The sequence below is a fragment of the Microtus oregoni genome, unplaced genomic scaffold, assembly GCF_018167655.1.
Source record: "Microtus oregoni isolate MIOR12 unplaced genomic scaffold, Mior012 000006F_ref0000085, whole genome shotgun sequence".
Lineage (NCBI taxonomy): Eukaryota > Metazoa > Chordata > Mammalia > Rodentia > Cricetidae > Microtus > Microtus oregoni.
Genome location: NW_024543065.1, coordinates 53674353 through 53692711, shown reverse-complemented (window position 1 = coordinate 53692711; position 18359 = coordinate 53674353). Strand labels below are relative to the sequence as shown.

Genomic DNA, 18359 nt, shown 5'->3' with positions numbered 1-18359 from the left:
CGCGCGTTGGAGACACCTAGAGCCCTGGTTTTCGGGATGCTGCTGACCATCCCTCTGGCACGTTGCCGGGCTGTCCTTGGGGACATTGGTAGCCTCACTGTACGACAGGCTTCATAGGGAAAGTGGAGTGTTCAGTGTATCGCGGTGGGAAAGGACTCAGCCACACTGAGTGTGCTTTTGTGTGCATTTGTGTACACGCCTGTACTCAGGTTGTGTGTTCAGGAGAAGTTGTTAGTCTACACACCCTAGACACTATCGTGTGAGTGAGATTTTTTTTTTTCAGTGGCCAGTCCGGGCTGCCTCCTACCTGATTCACAGCCACTCCCTCCTTACATTCAGGGCCTATGGGGAGAAGCCCCTTCACCCATGAAAATAACAATTAATCTGGGGGTTGTCCCATTTGCACCCCATTGGGTAGGGTTTTTTGTGGCCCTAGTGCACAATGATAATGGGGGGATGATCCACTGGCGGCAATGACAGATGTCCATGCCAAGAGCTGGCCGGATGGTGCTAGGTGCCAGGAATCAGGTTTCCACTCCAGCATGTGCCGGTTAATCTCCAGGACTTATCAGGATAGAAGTGGTTGAAAAACCCGGGTAAGGAGAATCGGAGAATTGTTAGAAACGGTGACGGATGGGGCGGGGGGGGGGGGGGTTCCTTAAGTGGCTCTTTCCTTTCTTATAAATGTGCCACTTACTGCGTTTTCTTTGGTTTCTTCCCCATATATTAATATTAGTAATAACAGTGGGTCCTCACCCGGTTCTCCTGGAAGCCCCGGCAGGTAGCCTCTCTTACAGATGAAGAGTAGGACATTCATATTATTAGCTTAGTCCGTAAGTTCCCGAGCTGGGGCCAGAGTCAAGGGCTTTTGTCTGTAGGAGTCTCTCCCAGTCCTCCTCAGCTGTCCCACTACCATTCCCTTTGCTGCCTTGGACCCTTCCCTACTTCCTCGCTGCCCCGAGAGACCACAGACCTGTCTTCAAGGACCTGTCAGGTGGATGGATGCCTTATGTGACTCCTTGAGGGTTGGAAGACCTGGGTCTGGCTTTCCATGTGGGAGGGAAGCTGAACCTGCTTGATCGGACGGTGTACAGAGGAGTTCCAGGGTCCTCTGATCCTGCGTCCTGGGCACAGGACCACTTTCTCAGGAGCAAGTGGTGGTGTTGGGAAACAAATATGCCTTCCTTTTCTCGTCGCTCACTCATCTCCCCGTCTTTACTAGATCCTTCGGGCAGGCAGTTTCCCCAGCTCTGACACATTCAGGAGGCTGGAGGTACCCACCTCACAAAGGCTTTGCCTTCAATAGATATTTGTTGAGTGGCAAAAATCAGCGTGTAGATGAAGCCTAGTGAGCTCCCCCAGGTAATTAGAATAGTAGCACGATAATTCTTGGCCTAAAAATAATGGTTAGGCACCAGCTACTGACTCAAACAGAACCTGTCCTGGCCCTACACTACGTTCCAGTGTGTAATGCCTGACTGTGAGCACAAATGGGGTCCAACTAGCAGACGGGGGCGTCGCGGATGCTTGTGCATTGGGAAGGGAGAGCATGGCCATGGGAGGTGGGGAGGAAGCAGCTCACGTTGCAGGCTTGTTCTTGGGACCTACCTGAGTTTGGTCTCCTGTGGCAAAGCCTCTTCTGTGGAGACCTGAAAGATGCTCTGATAAGTTTAATCTGGCTGGTAGTGGAGCATCATGAACAATCACACACACACATACACACGCGCGCACGCGTGCATGCGCATGGCTTACAACAGTGTTCCTTGGATACTCAGAAAGTGTCATGTGTGAACACGAGAATGGCCCTGTGTGTACACCAACAGGAACAATCGTCCTGGTGTCAGTTCAGAACACCACTTCCAGAAATGAACAAGGAGGCGGTGTACTTTTTAGCCTTGACCCCAGGATCCTGTACCAAGCAGGGCTGTGGCCCACACAGGCATCAGACTAGGCCAGGGACCCTCCCCCACCCTGGGTGTGGACACATGTGGCATTCATGGACTTAATCCGCCGCAGTGAGGCCAGGGAGGCAGCATCTGTCACTTTCACAAACACAGGCAACAGAGTCTCAGCGACAGACTCCACTTGTCCACAACCTCTCAAGAAGCCGACATCTATGCTGTACTGCCCCTCGGTTCCTAAGACAGAGAGGCCCTTACAGTCCCCACATCAAGTGCAGACCGATGTACCAGACCACCCCTGCAACTAAAGCATGCGTGTGTACACACACACGCATATAGGCATATGCATACATGCACACATGAAGTATAGCTCTTCCATTCTACTTCCCATATGCAAAACCATACACACATGCACCCTTTGACTTTTAACTTACAATTGCTGACATCCTAACCTTCTCTCTCTCTCTCTCTCTCTCTCTCTCTCTCTCTCTCTCTCACACACACACACACACACACACACACATACACACACACACTTCTTTTGAGTGAAAACACAGCAGTAGCCATCCCACCACCCATACACACATACCTCTAAGCTGATTCACACACGCGCGCGCACACACACACACACACACACACTCAAACACACCAGAACCACTGTGGCTAGCGGTCATTGAAGGATGACAGCCTGAACAGTGTGCTGAGAAGGGGGATCGCCCTGAGGCATGGGCTGAGGGTCATACAACAGGGTACACCGGATTCCCTTGAGGCAAGAATCAGGCAGACCCCGAAAGGGCTCCGATGGTCCGGATGGTTCTGCCAGGTAAGGGAGATTCAACAAATGCAGGCCAGAAGCAGGAGGCCGCTAATGGCCGAGGCCGCTGATGGCCGAGACGGCTGGTCAGCGAGGAGGGGAGGCTCTGCAATTGATGTGACTCAGGGCTGGACAAATGATGGCGCATTTGTCTGAGGCTTGCCTGGGGGGTGGGCACAGACCAGAGACCAGGCAGCCTCCCTCACCTCAGTGGAGAAAGGGCCAGGGCAGGCTTTGGTGCCGCAGGGTGGGTTCTCTGACCTGGCTTCCACCATGCAGTCTACATCCCGCCAGACGTAGGTGTCTTGGAGTCTTTGTATGTGCGAGGATGCTTGTTTGTGCACACGGCTGTTCACACACTTCTCGGCAGTTGTCATGTGCGTCTGTCTACCTTCGTAGAACTTGGTGTCTTTGGCCCTCTCGGTGTGTATCCTTGCATGTGTGCCTAGCCCACCTACAAAGTGCCCGGGGACATTTCAGTTGGAAACCGGGCCACCTTTGTGTCTGTGTATCCAGTGTGTAGGGACATTTCTCACCATACACTGCGTGTGCTTGTACAAATGTTTATGTATAGTTTGGGCATTTACATAGATTGTATTGGTGTGGAGGTTAGGGTTGGGGAAAGAATGAACCTGGCTCCGTATTCTCAACTCACTATGCATTTGGTGGCCCACGAGGCTGGCTTTCTGCATCTGCTTGTCTCTGTCTCTGGATAGCAGGAGGTGGGTGGTAGGTGGGCTTGTATGCTTTCCTGCTTCAGAGTTTGAATATCTATATCTACAGCTATCTCCCTCTGGGTATGGCCATGGGTGGGGTGGGGCAGACTAGGATGAAGGGGGCATCTCCCTGAATCTCCTCATCCCTCTGTAGGGAGGTCATGCAATCCACACTGGGCTCGGCTGGGATCCAGTACCCGGCACAGTGCAGACCATTCCCCTCCTCCCCCCTCCATGACCTTTGAGCACAGCAGCCCCAAATACATATTTATCAGAGGGGCTGTGGGGACCAGCCCCTCCCCCACCACTCCCCTCAGGGCCCAGCCTGCCTGGCTGCAGAGAAATTAACCTTGTGACACAGGAGCTTGCTGACACCGGGGCCCCCTCCCCATCCACACAGTGCATGTGAGCTTGGGTGTGTGAGCAAGACAGAGAGGAGGTACTTCATCCATACTGGGAAGACGGCAGCAGCTGGAGGAAGAAAGGCACAGAGTTTCCACATGCCTGTAGCGCGCGCGCACACACACACACTATATATATACACACACACACAAACATATGTACATGTATATATGCATATATAAATGCATATATGTATATATATGTATAAATAATACATATATATATATATATAACTAGAGGGGCCACATAAGTTTTGAATGCATGCACAAATACACATACAGATGTAGGCATGGGTTTTGAAATAGAGACCCCTAGATTCTAGAGCAATTGACAGGCTTGGGAATGTAGTTCAGTTAATGGAGTACTTGCCTGACATGCACAAGGCCCTGTGTTTGATCCCTAGTACCACGGAAAACAGGCTCAGTGACTCGTGTTTATAATTCTAGCACTCAGGAGGTAGAGATACAAGGCTGAGGAGTTCAAGGCCAGTCAGGACTACGTGAGACCCTGTCTCACAAAAAACAAAAACCAGAAAAGCAAACCCCTCCAAAAAAAAAGAAAGAAAGAAAGGAAAGAAAAAAGAAAACTGGAAACGAATGCAGCAAGCGCGTGTAGCCACAGGCCCTGACCCAGGTCCTGGTCCTTTCATCAGAGAGTCCCTTAGAAAACAAGTCAGACCTAAGCATGGCGTGTGAGTCCCAAGGCAGCCAGTCCACACAGACACCTGCGTAGATGTCTACAGAGATGCTCAAATGGACACACAGGATTTGGAAACAAGGCTACCACAGCCCAGATGTCTATGCAGGCAAGCAGACAGGACAAAAGCCAAAGTCGCTCCCGGATGCTCCTCCCGTGGACTGTATGAAGTCAGCTGCTGAAACACGGTGACAGTTCTGCCTGTGAGTGCACACTGGCCAGTTCAGAAACCACGGTGAAGCCACCTGTGGTGACGAAACATAGCACAGAGCACCCAGCCCAGCCAGCTTCGTCCCCATCCCGTCACATGGAAATGAAAATGGGGAGATGCTTAAACCTGGAAGCGTTTCCGGAGTTAATTTGCTGTAGCACACATCCTGAGTGCCCGTGTGAGCCAGGCCTCCTCCTACCTTCTGGGGGAAATGAAAGGTGGCATACAGAGTGAAACCTGTCTCCACACCAGCCCAGATGGACCCATAGTAGGGAGGTAGCTGTAAGTCGTGATGACATCTGGGGAAGGAGAGGAACCCGGAGAGCCCTTCGTGGGGGAACCTCCCGGGAGAAGGTCAAGTGTAACGACTTGGAGCAGTGGTTCTCAGCCTCTCTAATGCCACCACCCTTTCATACAGTTCCTCGTGTTGTGGTGAGCCCCAAACATAAAGTTATTTTCATTGCTACTTCATAGCTGTGATTTTGCTATTGTCAACTGTAATGTAAATATCTGTGTTTTCTGATGGTCTTAGGTGACCCCTGTGAAAGGTTCATTTGACCCACAAAGGGGTTGAGACCCACAGGCTGAGAAATGCTGGAAAGGGTGTTTAAGCCAAGTGTTGGATGGACACGGACACACACACACACACACACACACACTCACTCACTCACTCACTCACGTTCTCTGAAAAGGCACCAAAGCCACACAGTCATAAATACCCCAGGATCAGATGTGACACCCTCTATGTCTGTCCCTAGGAATCTCCTCTGGGTAGGTCCCTAGGAGGATCATGGGGTTCTCCAGCTGTGGTCCAGGTTTGGGGACTGTGACCATGAAACACATCAGGCACCATGGAAGGAGACTGGGAGACCTCATCAGGGAGGCACCCTGGGGACAGGTAGGTAGGGCAGGTGTGGAGTGGCAGACAAGTGTGGAATGTCCCTCCAACTGCAGAAAAGCCAAGGTCTGGGCGGGAGGATGGAGGAGGCTTCCCATAGCCATAAAGGGGTTCAGATTTGTGTTGGGCGTGTTGGAGAGTGGCAGAAGTTTGAGGGGGGGGGGTCTAGACTGTATGATCCAGGGGCTGAGCTCTGCAGGGTCGGCTCAGACATGGGGAGGAGGAGGGCTAGGATTGGGGCACTCTGAAAGAAGATCTGGTCAGCAGTTTCCCAGCCTCAAACCCTCTTGCCATCACGGTCTGTGCAGGGAGCCCCAGTGAAGGCCTCTCACTGAGTGGTGGTCATTCCTTTCCTTGTGCCCCATCTTTTGACCAACAAGAGTTGACCCAGTGGCAGTTGCCCTCAAATGGAGTCTTGCCAGGGGATGGAGGTTGAGTTTGGATGCCTTCTAGCTACTACTGTCTTCATAGTTTCCTGAGGCCTCTCTGGAGGTCAGGCAGAGACAAGTCAACCCCTTCCTGTCACAGAAGGGGTCCCTGGTCTGGCAAGATAGGCCTTGATTAAGCCCTGCTAGAAGTTTGGGGGATTTATTAAGGGTTTTGGGGGCCGTGGAGCTATGTGAATCAGACATCCCAGAGAGTGTATGGGACAAGAGGCAAGGACCCTAGTTTTGAGGACAGAGGAGCCACACAGTGAGGGGAGCTGTCATTTCCTCACAGAGAAACACTCCTCAGGTCAGGGAGATCGCTCTGTTGGTAAAGGACTGGTTGTGTTAAGTGCAAGGGCCTGAGTTCAGATCCCACACCCCAAATAAGAAACTGACAGTGGGGGTACATGCCTACAGTCTCAGGACTGGGGAGACAGAGACAGGTCTAGTTGAGCTGGCAAGTTCCAGGTTCAGTGAGAGACCTGTCTCCAAATACAAGGCAGAGGGGGCTGGCAAGATGACCCAGGATGGTCCGTGTTCAGTTCTGGAACTCCTGCTTTGGGAAGTTGTTCTCAGGCATCCACATGTGTGCTTTGGCACTTGAGTCTCCCCCCCCCCATGTCATACACCCACCCAAGAAAGAAAAAATAATCAGGTGGAGAGGTATCGGTGAAGACACCCCCCCTGAACTTGTGGTCTCCACATGCACTCACACACACGCATACACACGGGTACATATGTGCTACACACGAACACATGCCCATCACACGCATATACAAGCAACACACACACACACAAAAAGCCGGGCGGTGGTGGCGCATGCCTTTAATCCCAGCACAAGAGCTAGTTCCAGGACAGCCTCTAAAGCTACAGAGAAACTCTGTCTCGAAAAACCAAAAAAAAAAAAAAAAAAAAGAAAAGAAAGAAAAAAAAAGAAAAAGTAAGAAGAAGAAAAGCCAGGTATTGTGGGACATGACTGTAATATCAATACTAAAAATATAGAGACCAGAGGATCAAAAGCTACAAAACAAGTTCAAATTCAAGGCTAACCTAGGCTAGGTGGGGCCCTTTTCCCACACAAGGAGGAATGCCATCGTCTTTGTAAGCACACATGAGCCGTCTGCCCTTTTATTTGTATTTTATGTACATTGGGGTTTTGCCTACATGTAGGTCTGTGTAAGTCTGTGTGAAGGTGTCGGATCCCTTGGAACCTGATTATAGACATAGATTATAGTTGTGAGCAGCCATATGGGTGCTGGGAATTGAACCTGGGTCCTTTGGAAGAGTGACCAGTGCTCTTAACCTCTGAGCCATCTCTCTAAGTCCACCACTTGCTTGCTTGCTGTTCTTGAAACCCATCTTCTGCCTCAGGGCCTTTGAGCTTGTGAACTTTGCCAGGAAAGCTCTGACTCTCCAGTGCCTTTGGGCAGCTGTCCAAACGACACTATCCCGTCGAAACTGTCATTTATAATCTGGCCCCGCCGGCCTCATTTTCTTCTGTAGACCTCACGTCTGTTTTCTTCTGCGGTGTTTCTCCCTCCGCCAACGGCTCAAAGGGCAAGGACTTTGTCTTCTTCATGGCCACACCTCGGCACCTAGCATAGCACACACAGCAAGCAGTCAGCCATGCCTGGCTGACCTGTGTAACCACAGTCATGCTGGAGGAGAATTCCAGATAGGGGTGAGGGACCACACGGTGCTATGAGGGACATCAGCAAACCCGTTGCCTCCTCTCAAAGCGACGACTGGGGCCCGTGTGTCATCGCCTCCACTCCTTCACCTTCTCCCAAGGGTCACGTCTGCTCCCAGTCCTGTCTGTCCCCTTCTCATCACTGAGGTACTCCCGATGTTCTCTATTAATGAAGGGGGATCACTGTGGTCGAGCTTTGTTTTAGCGCAGGGACTCATGTAGCTCAGGCTTGCCTCAAACTCTCAAGGATTGACCTTGAGCCTCTGATGATCCTCCTGCCTGTGCCTCCATAGTCCTGAGTCCTGGCATCACAAACGTGCAGTTCCACAATAATTTCAATCTGGGTTTTTTGTTTGTTTGTTTGTTTTTTTCTGAGACAGGATTTCTCTGTGTTAACAGCACTAGTTGTCCTGGAACTAGCTCTAGTAGACCAGGCTGGCCTAGAACTCCTAGAGATCCGCCTGCCTCTGCCTCATGAGTGATGGGATTAAAGGCGTGCACCACCACGCCCAACTAAACACCACCACCACAATCATTTTATGTGGTGCAGAGATGAATCCCAGGACCTTGTACATGCTGGGCAAGTACTCTACCAATTGAGCCACATCCTCAGACCAACCTTGAACTTCGGATCCTCTTGCTTCTACCTCCTACTTGCTGGGATTACAGGCATGTGCCTCCATGATGTGTGTAGTGATTCTGGGGAGATAATTCAGAGCTTCATGTAGGTCAGCAAACTCTCTACCAAGCTACAACCTCAGCTCTTCTTCTTTCGAGACAGGGTCTCTCTGTGTAGCCTTGGATGTCATAGAACTCACTGTGTAGACCAGGCTGGACTTGAGCTCACAGAGATCTGCCTGCCTCTGCCTCCCGAGTGTTGGGATTGAAGGCTTGTGCCTGCATATATGTATCTGTGCACCAAGGATGTCAGGTGCCATTAGAGGCCGGAGGAAGACTTTGGACCACCGGAACTGGACTTCCAGTTGCTCATGAGCTGCCATGCGGGTGCTGGGAATTCAAGCCGGGTCCTCTGGAAGAGCAGCCAGTGCTCTAATTGCTGAGATGTCTCTCCAGCCTCTGAAACTTTATATTATTGGTTCTTGTTGTTCATTAAAAAGGCAAAGGGAGAAGCAAATGTGAGGATCCCTGGAAAATCCCCACTGGCCCCGTGGGTTGCAAAGGGAAACACAGGCATACATGCCTGGGCTAGCACAGAGGCAAGACCTGGGGAGGGCGAGGGGAGAAGCCATTTTTTAGCAGAGGCCCCAGGGGAATTTTAGGGACCATTGGGACAACAACTCTCAGAGATGAGGGACCATCTCTGAGGGTCCTGAGGTTGGTGAAGGCGTCCTTCTCATCAACCCACTGGGAGTGTTCGTTATTTATGTCTGCGTTGCAGAACCTGAGGGGTCTGGCCCAGAATTAGATTCAGGAAATGCTCATCGAATGAGTGAATGAATGAATCAATGAATGAACGAACGAACGAACACAGGAGCATATTTAGCTGGGTCCATTGCATTTACTCAGGTCACCAAAAATGCCATCCTCATCTTCCTGCTCACTGGAGGCACCTGGCAAGTCATCTTTTCTGCCACCCACCCACTGCTGTCTCTGTGTCCCTGCCCCAGGGTTCCTTCCCACATAGATTATCCATGTGATTCCCCACACCGGTGTTGAGAGGCGAGTATTATTATCCTTACGTTATGTCTGAGCAAACAGAGAGGCACAGTGACTTGCTATGGGTCACACAGTAAGGTGGTCTGAGACCTTCTGTTTTTTAGTTGTCTTTGCTGCAGAATCTCTTGTAGCCTAGGTTAGACTGGATCTGGAATTCTTTATTTCTATGCGTGTGTGTGCACGCACGTGTGCATATGTGTGTGTGCGTGTGTGTGCATGTGTGTTTGTGTGCGGGTGTGTGTGCATGTGTGTTTGTGTGTGTGTGTGCGTGTGTGTTTGTGCGGGTGTGTGTGCATGTGTGTTTGTGTGTGGGTGTGTGTGCATGTGTGTTTGTGCGTGTATGTGCGCGCACGTGTACGTGTGTGTGCGTGTGTGTGCGTGTGTGTGTGGGGGGGGTGCAAGCATCTGTACATGCATATGTTGGGGATGCAGGATGCCAGGCACCTACCTTTATCACTCTCTGCCTTATTCCTTGAAGACAGGGTCTTTCTGGACCAAGTACTGGTGGCACACACCTTTAATCCCAGCACCTGGGTGGTAGAGGCAGGCGGATCTTTGTAAGTTTGAGGCCAGCCTGGTCTACAGAATGAGCTCCAGGACAGTCAGGGCTACACAGAGAAACCTTGTCTTGAAAAACAAAAAAACAAAACTCCTCAAAGACAGGGTCTCTCACTGAACTGGAAGCCTGCCATTTCACTAGTGGGATCTGTCTGTCTCCGACTGTAGCACGATTTAAAAAAAAAAAGAGACAGAAATTGGGGTTCAGCTTTAAGGTCAGAAAAGAAAAACTGCCCACCACTGGCTCTTGCCTCTGCTTCATTCTGAAATGGCGGTCCTGCCTCCAGGATTCTCAGAATGAGACTGTGTGAGAGCTGTCTCCCCCGTCTTAAATTTCTCTCCAGGCTGTGAGTAAAGGCATGAACCACTACTGTCAGATTTCTACGGCAAACAATGTGGCTACTGGGACTACAGGTGTGTGCCACCACTGCTTGGTCTATAGGGCTGACCAGTGTGGCTGTTTTACTCTCTGATCTTCAGGCAAGCTTTATTTATTAAAATACATATGAAATATTACTACATTAGACACCCACCTCTGGTGTTTCTGACGCATGCAGTCATGCCCAGTTTCTTACTTAGGTGTTGGGGACTCAAACTCCAGCCTTCATGTTCTTCCTAAAACTGAGCCAGCTCCCCTAACCCCTTGATGCCCATGCTTCCACCTCAAGATCTGGGATGAGAGACAGATGTCATGTGCCTTCAGAGAACAAGATGTTAATGATATGGTACTAGATGGAATCAAGAGCTTCATATACCCTAGGCAAGCACTCTACCCCAGAGCCACACCCCAGCCCCTCACTGGGGGATTCTAGGCAGGGGCTCTACCACTAAGCCACACTTCCAGTTTTTGGTACTTTTTAAGTTCGGTTTCATTTGCTCAGATTGAGTTGAAAGTCTCCATCTTCCTGTCTCCACCTCCTGAGAGGTATAATTATAATTATAGCCATGTGTCATCATGCTTGCATAATTTTTTTTTCTTTCATTAAACTGGACTATCATGGCTATGTGTCACAACAAGCTAGTAACTGTTAGAAGTGGAGGGACTGTGACTCAGAACTCAGGGAAAACAGAAGCATTGCGTCTCTGCTCTCTACCCAGCCAGTCCTGTCCTTCTCTGCCAAACCCAGCAGAGCCTTCAAGAATGTGGGTGGAGTCCTGTGTAGTGGTGAACATCTTTAATCCCAGCACTTGGGAGGCAGAGGCAGGTGGGTCTTTGTAAATCTGAGGCCAGTCTGGTCTACAGAGCATGTGCTAGGCCAGCTGTGGCTACAGAGTGAGACACTGTATCAAAAAAAGAAAAGAAAAAAGAATATGGATGAATTTTTTTGTTTGTTTGTTTTTCAAAACAGAGTTTCTCTGTTTTGGAGACTGTCCTGGAACTCTCTCTGTAGACGAGGCTGGCCTCAAACTTACAGAGATCCGCCTGTCTCTGCCTCCTGAGAGCTGGAATTAAAGGCTTGCGCCACCACCACCCAACTAGAATGTGGGTGAATTAGAACACCACTGAGAGTTTATCTTGTGGTTTTGGCTGTCAATAAGTGGGCAGGATAGGACCAAGCTCAATTCTGGCCTGCTTCCTCATCAGGAAACTGAGGGCTTACACCAGGGGAGTCAGAGGTAAGACAGTCCCACAGCCTTACTCAGGTGCTTAGGAAAGAGACATAAACAGAACCTGGCTCCTGCCATCTCATGGCCAGGAGGGAAGAACTCTAAGAATAAATGTACCTGCAGACCACAGAAGGCATGGCTCAGGGGTAGAGCTCCTGCCTAGAATCCCCCAGTGAGGGGCTAGGGTGTGGCTCAGTGGTAGAGCCCCTGCCTAGAATCCCCCAGTGAGGGGCTTGGGGTGTGGCCCAGTGATAGAGCCCCTGCCCAGAATCCCCCAGTGAGGGGCTGGGGTGTGGCTCAGTGTTGGAGCCCCTGCCCAGAATCCCCCAGTGAAGAGCTGGGAGTGTGGCTCAAGGGTAGAGCCCCTGCCCAGAATCCCCCAGTGAGGGGCTGGGTGTGACTCAGGGGTAGAGTGCTTGCCTGGGGTATATGAAACCCTTGATTCCATTCCCAACACTAAACTGTTAACATCTGTGTATCTCTCTGCATAGTTCAAACTCATTGGAATGTAAATGTGTGGGATACAAACTCATGTTTCTGATCTCTGTTCCAGACCTTTCTTTTCTTTCCTTTTTTCCCTCTTTTCCTCCTCCCCCATCCTCCTTCTTTATGGTTGTATCTGTGTTCGTAACAATGGGATTATATACTTCATGCTTGGGTGTGTAAGTTGCGTTTTTTTCGACAATGGATTATGAGTGGCATGTCTGTGCCAGTGAATTTATTTCAGGCTTATTTCCCCCAGCCCCACCGTGTTCCTTTGTGTGACTGCTGTGACATCGTTTATTGTGTCGGCCCCCAGCCACGACACATGTGAGTTCTTTCACAGACATCCCAATTGTAATTGTCCCCAGGTATCAGATGAGGGTACTGAGGCTGGCATGGAAAGTCTCTCACACATGTCAAACGTGGAGGCACTGCTGAGGCAGGAATGGGTGATGTGGGTACAGTTCCTGGCCTCACATCAGGCAGAGAGGTTCTGAGAGGGAGCAGCATGGTTAGAGGCAGCCCATCAACGCATATACCTAGGGGGAGAGGAAGGGACATTTGGGGAGACCACCCTATCCCAGGCCCTGAGACCCATGCTTACTGCACACCTGAGCCCTGCCCCATCACGCGCTCCACCTCTCTGGCTGCCTCCTTCCCTGAGCCCACTCACCGCCTGCTCCATCCTTGCCAGCTTATCAATAGGTTAAGTGGTCGGGTCAGCGATATTGACCATTTGATTAGGACCTTGTCAGATCAATCCGCGCTCATCTCGCGGGCCTCCTCCCCTGTCCACGTGTCCCCTCTTGCTCTTCTGGGCTTGGGAGCAGCTGGCGGCACAAGCAACCATCACTCCACACAGAATCCTCAAACTGGGAGCCCCTGCCCTGCCTGAGCCACTTTTGACTGTGCCTTTAGGTGCTAGCTGCCTGCTCCACACCCCTCTTGCAGTCAGGGAACTTGTTTGCACTATGTCCTATGCTCAGGTGGTCAGAGCTGCTCCTCTCTGCTGTGTGGCCGTGGAGAATCCGCCTTACCCTTGCTTAGCCTTCCTGTCTTCAGCCGTGTGTTTACAGTGAACCCAAGAGTTGAGAGGACTCTGCGACCTCGCTTGCAGAATGTCTAGTACTGTTTGGTGTACAGACTGCAGTCAACAGTACCCACCGCATTGCTCGAGTTATTCATAGTTACGCTGTGCTGTTCTGTCCCTCAGTGGAGGTGTATATGGGCAGGCTGTATCTGGGGGACAAGTGACATCACCATCATAGATCTTTCCTGAAGTCCAGTGCACAACCATATCCTATTCCAGGTGATGCCAAGGATTCCCAGAGTAGCTTGACCTCACCGTGCCCTCAGGTAGCTCATCGGTTGGCAGGTAGGTGTTAGATGACTCCAGGACACAGCCAAGCAGTGTAGATACTGCCTGGGAGGAAAACTGAGGGGCCGGGACCCAACCCTGACCTCAGGGAACAAGGTTCAAGTCCTGGTGCCTCCTCTTCCTGTGCCCGGTGACTGCCAGCTCTGTTTCTCACAATGCTAGATGTGCAAGAGGGATTTTCCAGACTTCAGGCACTGCCCAATGGTCTCTGCCTACAGATACCTGCTCAGAAAAGGGGCTCTCCCCTCTGCAGCGTCGACATGGGAGCCCTGAGCCTGGAAAGCGAATAACAGCACTGGAGGGATATCTGCCAGGGTGGCACTACCCATGGGCACTGGGTGGGCAAAGATGGCAGAGGGCTGAGAAGCACGCGTAGGCCCTGCGAGCTGCCTTGGGGGAAGACCCCAGCCCTTAGGCACTGTCTGACTGAGGGGGGCTCCTCTGAGACTGGGGATTCCCCTCCTGCCCGCCATCACTTACACCAATATTGACGGTTAATGCCGTGTCGCCACCGTGTTCAACACTCAGCGCGGCTAATTGTTTTGACTGGGAATCGGCAAGGCGATTAAACGCCATCGATTTTGCCCTGCGCGCTGCATCGATTTTTAAATTTCCTATTGATCCCAGCCCTAAATCTCCTTAACCAAGACCTCACCGTGGAGATGACAGCCACTGATTAGCCCTGAGGTGGGGGGGGGTTGTGCATAAGATGGGGGGACGACCCCCTGGGGCAACCACCCCATTTCTCCCTCCCCCAGGGACCAGGGTCCTTATCTCCCTCTGCCCCTGAGGATGGAGGCCCAACCATCCAGACTTCCAGGGAGAAAGGAGGTACTGGGGAGCCTGGGAGAACCCCAGCTCGTTCACCCCTTTCCGATTTAGAATTTATTTTCTGTTTTCTTTGTATGGTCACACCTCTTCTGTCTCTTCATCTCTTCTGATTTTCTCTCTCCATCTGTCTCTCCTCTCCATCCGTGTCTTTCTCTCTCTTTTCTTTCTGAAATCCATGCTTCCCCCAATTTCCCAAGTCCTTGTCTGATCCTGGGCCTCAGTCTCCCAGCTGCACCTGCCTGTCTGCCATGACGTACAGTCGTCTATGAAGGTCCACGGCTAGCCTTGCAATTTCCCACCTCCCTCTTGGGAGTACACCCACGGGCTCACACACGGGTTTGGATCTGGGCTCACTGACCTTCTGAGCTGATCCTCAAGGCTCTTCCTCTCTGTTATTTTTGTTCGTTTTTTAGTTTTTCCAGGCAGGATTTCTCTGTGTGTAGCCCTAACTGTCCTGGAACTTGGTTCTGTAGACCAGGCTGACCTCAAACTCTATAGAGATCCACCTGCCTCTGCCTCCCGAGTGCTGGGATTTGTTCGTTTTTTGGAGACAGTTCACTCAGGTTGGCCTAGAGTTCTCTATATAGCCCAGGCTGGCTTCAAACTTGAGACCAATCCTCCCTTCTCAGTCTCCCAAATGCTAGGATCACAGGCATAAGCCACTATGTCCAGATGTTCTTGGAGTGTGTGCGTGATCACACAGTGTTGTGTGTGTGTACATGATCATACAATATTGTGTGTGCACATGTGTATCTGTGTGCATATTGTGGGGATGGGTGTACTACCTGCAGGCAGCTCAGCAGGTTGGAGGGTGTCCCATCTGGGTGCCTCGGTTGATCTAAACCCCTCCCAGGCTGCTCAGCTGCTGTCTGCCTCTTCCAGGCAACCAATCTGGTCTGTTTTCTCTGCAGCTTGTCTTCCCTTTTCTGAGAGGGACTCCCAGCTTTTGTTCGTTTCTCTGGCAGGAAGGTGCTTGGTGAATCTGGTTGATTTCAGGAACTTCCTGAAGGTATTTTGAGTTGTTTGCCTTCTTGATTAAAGATCTTCCCTGCAGGATAGATTGTTTCAGTCTCAGAGGAAACTGTAACACAACAGTGTGTATAGGTGGGGATGAATGCACATGTATGTGGTGGGTACATGTCTATCTTAGGGATGTGTGTGTGTGTGTGTGTGTGTGTGTATCGGTTGTTGTGGAGGTCTTGGGTGTCATTCCTTAGGAAGTATCCACCTTGTCTTTTGAGACAGAGTCTCTCTCTGTGATCTGAGGCTCTCCCAGATCTCTCACAGGGATTATTTTAGGCTGGCTGGCCAGTGATTCTCCTGCCTCTCTGCCTCTCCAGCACTGGAATTTTGAACAGCACTCCGTGCTTTTATATATGGGTTCTGGGGATGCTCTTGTGGTCAGCACTTTGCTGACTGAGCGATTTCCCCATCTTCTTACTCTGAGACAGAATCTTGCTATATAGCCAAGCTGGTCTTGAACTCGGATCCCTCTTGGCCTTAGGCTCCTACCTGCTAATGTGGGAGCTGCCCTGCCCAGCTAGCCTCCACCTACCCACATAGCTCACTGTCTACTTCTCAGTATCTGTCTGCAGGGAAGCCTCCCAGAGAGTTTGTCACTGATGGAAAACCCCACTATCCTGCAGTCCCATCCCTTCCTTAAATGCCCACAAAGGGCAGAAGCCAGAATGATCTTTACATGGGCTTGGGTAGCTTTCCCAAGAAGCCTGCATCTCCAGGAGATGGGAAACCAAGTTTCAGTCACAGGTAGGGAGACCCAAGCTTACCCCTGCACCTGCTCTCGATGTAGGCTGCCCTACCTGCAGAGTGGAGGACATGGAGCCTGTCTTCCATCCCACAGGACTCTGAGGAGGCTTAGAAGCCAGTATTTCTTGCCAACCTGGACCAAAGTTCATTTCACTTTCTAGCTTTAGCTTGGCTATGGCTGCGTCCCTCTGCTGTCCTCCACTAGGATTCGCCAGCACCTTCCACCTTCCCACAGCACATTGATGGCAACTCTAGGTCTTGTCTTCTCAACTTGCCTGTGAGCATCGGGAGGGCAGGCAGATGTCTGTTCTAACCAGTGCCTTGACTCCCACACTTGGGTCAGAGGCACTTTAGAAAACCTCAACATCTTGCCAAACACAGTGGCATAAGCCTGCATTCCCAGCACTGGTGATGCTAAGGCAGGAGGATTGTGAGTTTGAGGTCGGCCTGGGCTAAATATGAGGTCCTGTCTCTAAGAGAGGTAGGAAGGGAGGAGGAAGAAAAGGAAGGAGAGAGGGAAAGAGGGATGGAAATATTTGTTGCACAAATGAATAATTGAATACACAAGTGTACAAGTCAGAAATGCCACATACTCACACTTACACTGCCCCGCCAGGCACTTCATAACCATCAACCCTTTGAAATTAATTCTCACCAGGTATTGCCAGCACTACTTTAAGATACAGTTGGCTAATTAATTAATTTATTCATCCATCAATTTATGATTTACTCTGCCGTCATTTGTGACCTTATAAAGGCGTCAAATTTGCTGGGTTCACTGCCAAATGCTAACAGCGCTGCAAGGTGAAGTTCCCCGTTCTTCCAGGAACTTCCCGAAGCAGAGTATGACAGACACTGTAATCCCAGTAAGTGCTCAGGAGGCTGGGGGAGGAGGCTCATGAGATGAGGCCAACCTGGGCTACATAGCAGCATAGAAAGATTGTCTCAAATAAATTAATAGGGCCAAGTGTGGTGGTGCATGCCTTTAATCCCAGCACTGGGGAGGCAGAAACAGATCTCTGTGAATTAGGCCAGCCTGGTCTACACGGCCAGGCCAGCTGGAGATGCATGGTGAGATCCTGTCTCAAAATCAAAACAAGGGTGGAGAGATATGGTTCAGTGTGTAGAAGCACTTGCCACAAAGCCCAATGGATTGAACCCAAGCAAAATGAGAAAACAATTCCTGAAAGTGGTCCTTTGGTCTGTGCTCCATGTCCTTTGACATGTGTCCTATTCATGCACATATGCAGACACACAAAATGCATATATAAAATTTAAAACCAAAACAGCAACAACAGATTTCCCATCTGATGGCATCTAACAAGGGTGGGCATCAGGATGCCCATATAGGATGGGAACGTCGAGTCTTGGGGGCCAGAAGTGGTCACTGAGAACAACTCAGGAGGATCTGAGTCCCGGGGACTTGTCCCCACGTCTGTGGATTTGTTGATGGGGAGACAGGAGGAGGGTCCCTCTACTCAAGGGGAACCTCATCCTACATGAGACCCAGTTCACTGCCCAGGGACCTTGACCCTATGCTCTCTTCCTCCAGGTTCTCGGCTGGACCGGGTTGGTGGCCTGAATGTATTAGCTTTGCTGTGTCTGCCCAAGAGGTAAGAGCTGTGGCTTGTGAGCTGCGTATTTCTATGCTTCTTGCTTTCCCGAGTCCTTGTCCCTGGCATCCCCTTGGAGGTGGTCACGATTTTCCATGCTATTTCTGTGTCCCCGGGACTTCATCTCTCTGGCATTTTTATTTCCTCAGAACATTCTGGTTTCCTGGCCAAACAGGTGTTTCTGAGTGTTGGTGACAGTGGACTGTGGTGCCTCAGTTTACATTTCGGGGATTTCGGGGATTTGAGAAAGTTGGGGCTGCCATGCTGTCATCTATAAATGAAAACAGGGGCTGGCGAGATGACTCAGTGGGCAAGAGTGCCCGCCACTGAGCCTGGCGGACCCCAGTCAATCTCTGGATGCATGTGGTAGAAGGAGAGAACCAACTCCTGCAAGTGGTCCTCTGAGCTCCACACACCAATCCTAGCATGTGCACCCCCTACACACTCACACACACCACACACACACACAAACAGATAAATAAGTGTAATTTGAACGTTTTAAATGAGGATATCAGATTTTAGCCCACCCACCTTAAGCAGTATAATTGAGGGCAGACAGACAGACAGACAGATTGTGTGATTGCAGGTGTGGTTCAGTTTTCCTCTCTATCAAAGGTGGGGATTCCCAACCCACATCACAGTGAGATGTGGAGATGAGAGAAGCCACCCTCCAAAGCATGTGGAGACC

At 50.7% G+C, this 18359-nt stretch overlaps 1 protein-coding gene across 5 annotated transcripts in view; it reads left to right on the top strand.

The window, feature by feature from the left end:
* The window catches only part of Pou2f2 (POU class 2 homeobox 2), an 85590-nt gene that overhangs the window by 3270 nt on the left and 63961 nt on the right, over nucleotides 1-18359 (top strand). For all 5 annotated transcript variants that reach the window (XM_041654872.1, XM_041654871.1, XM_041654870.1 and 2 more), the window contains exon 2: nucleotides 17611-17671. The gene's annotated coding sequence lies outside the window, so the exon portion shown is untranslated. The remainder of the gene's footprint in view (nucleotides 1-17610; nucleotides 17672-18359) is intronic.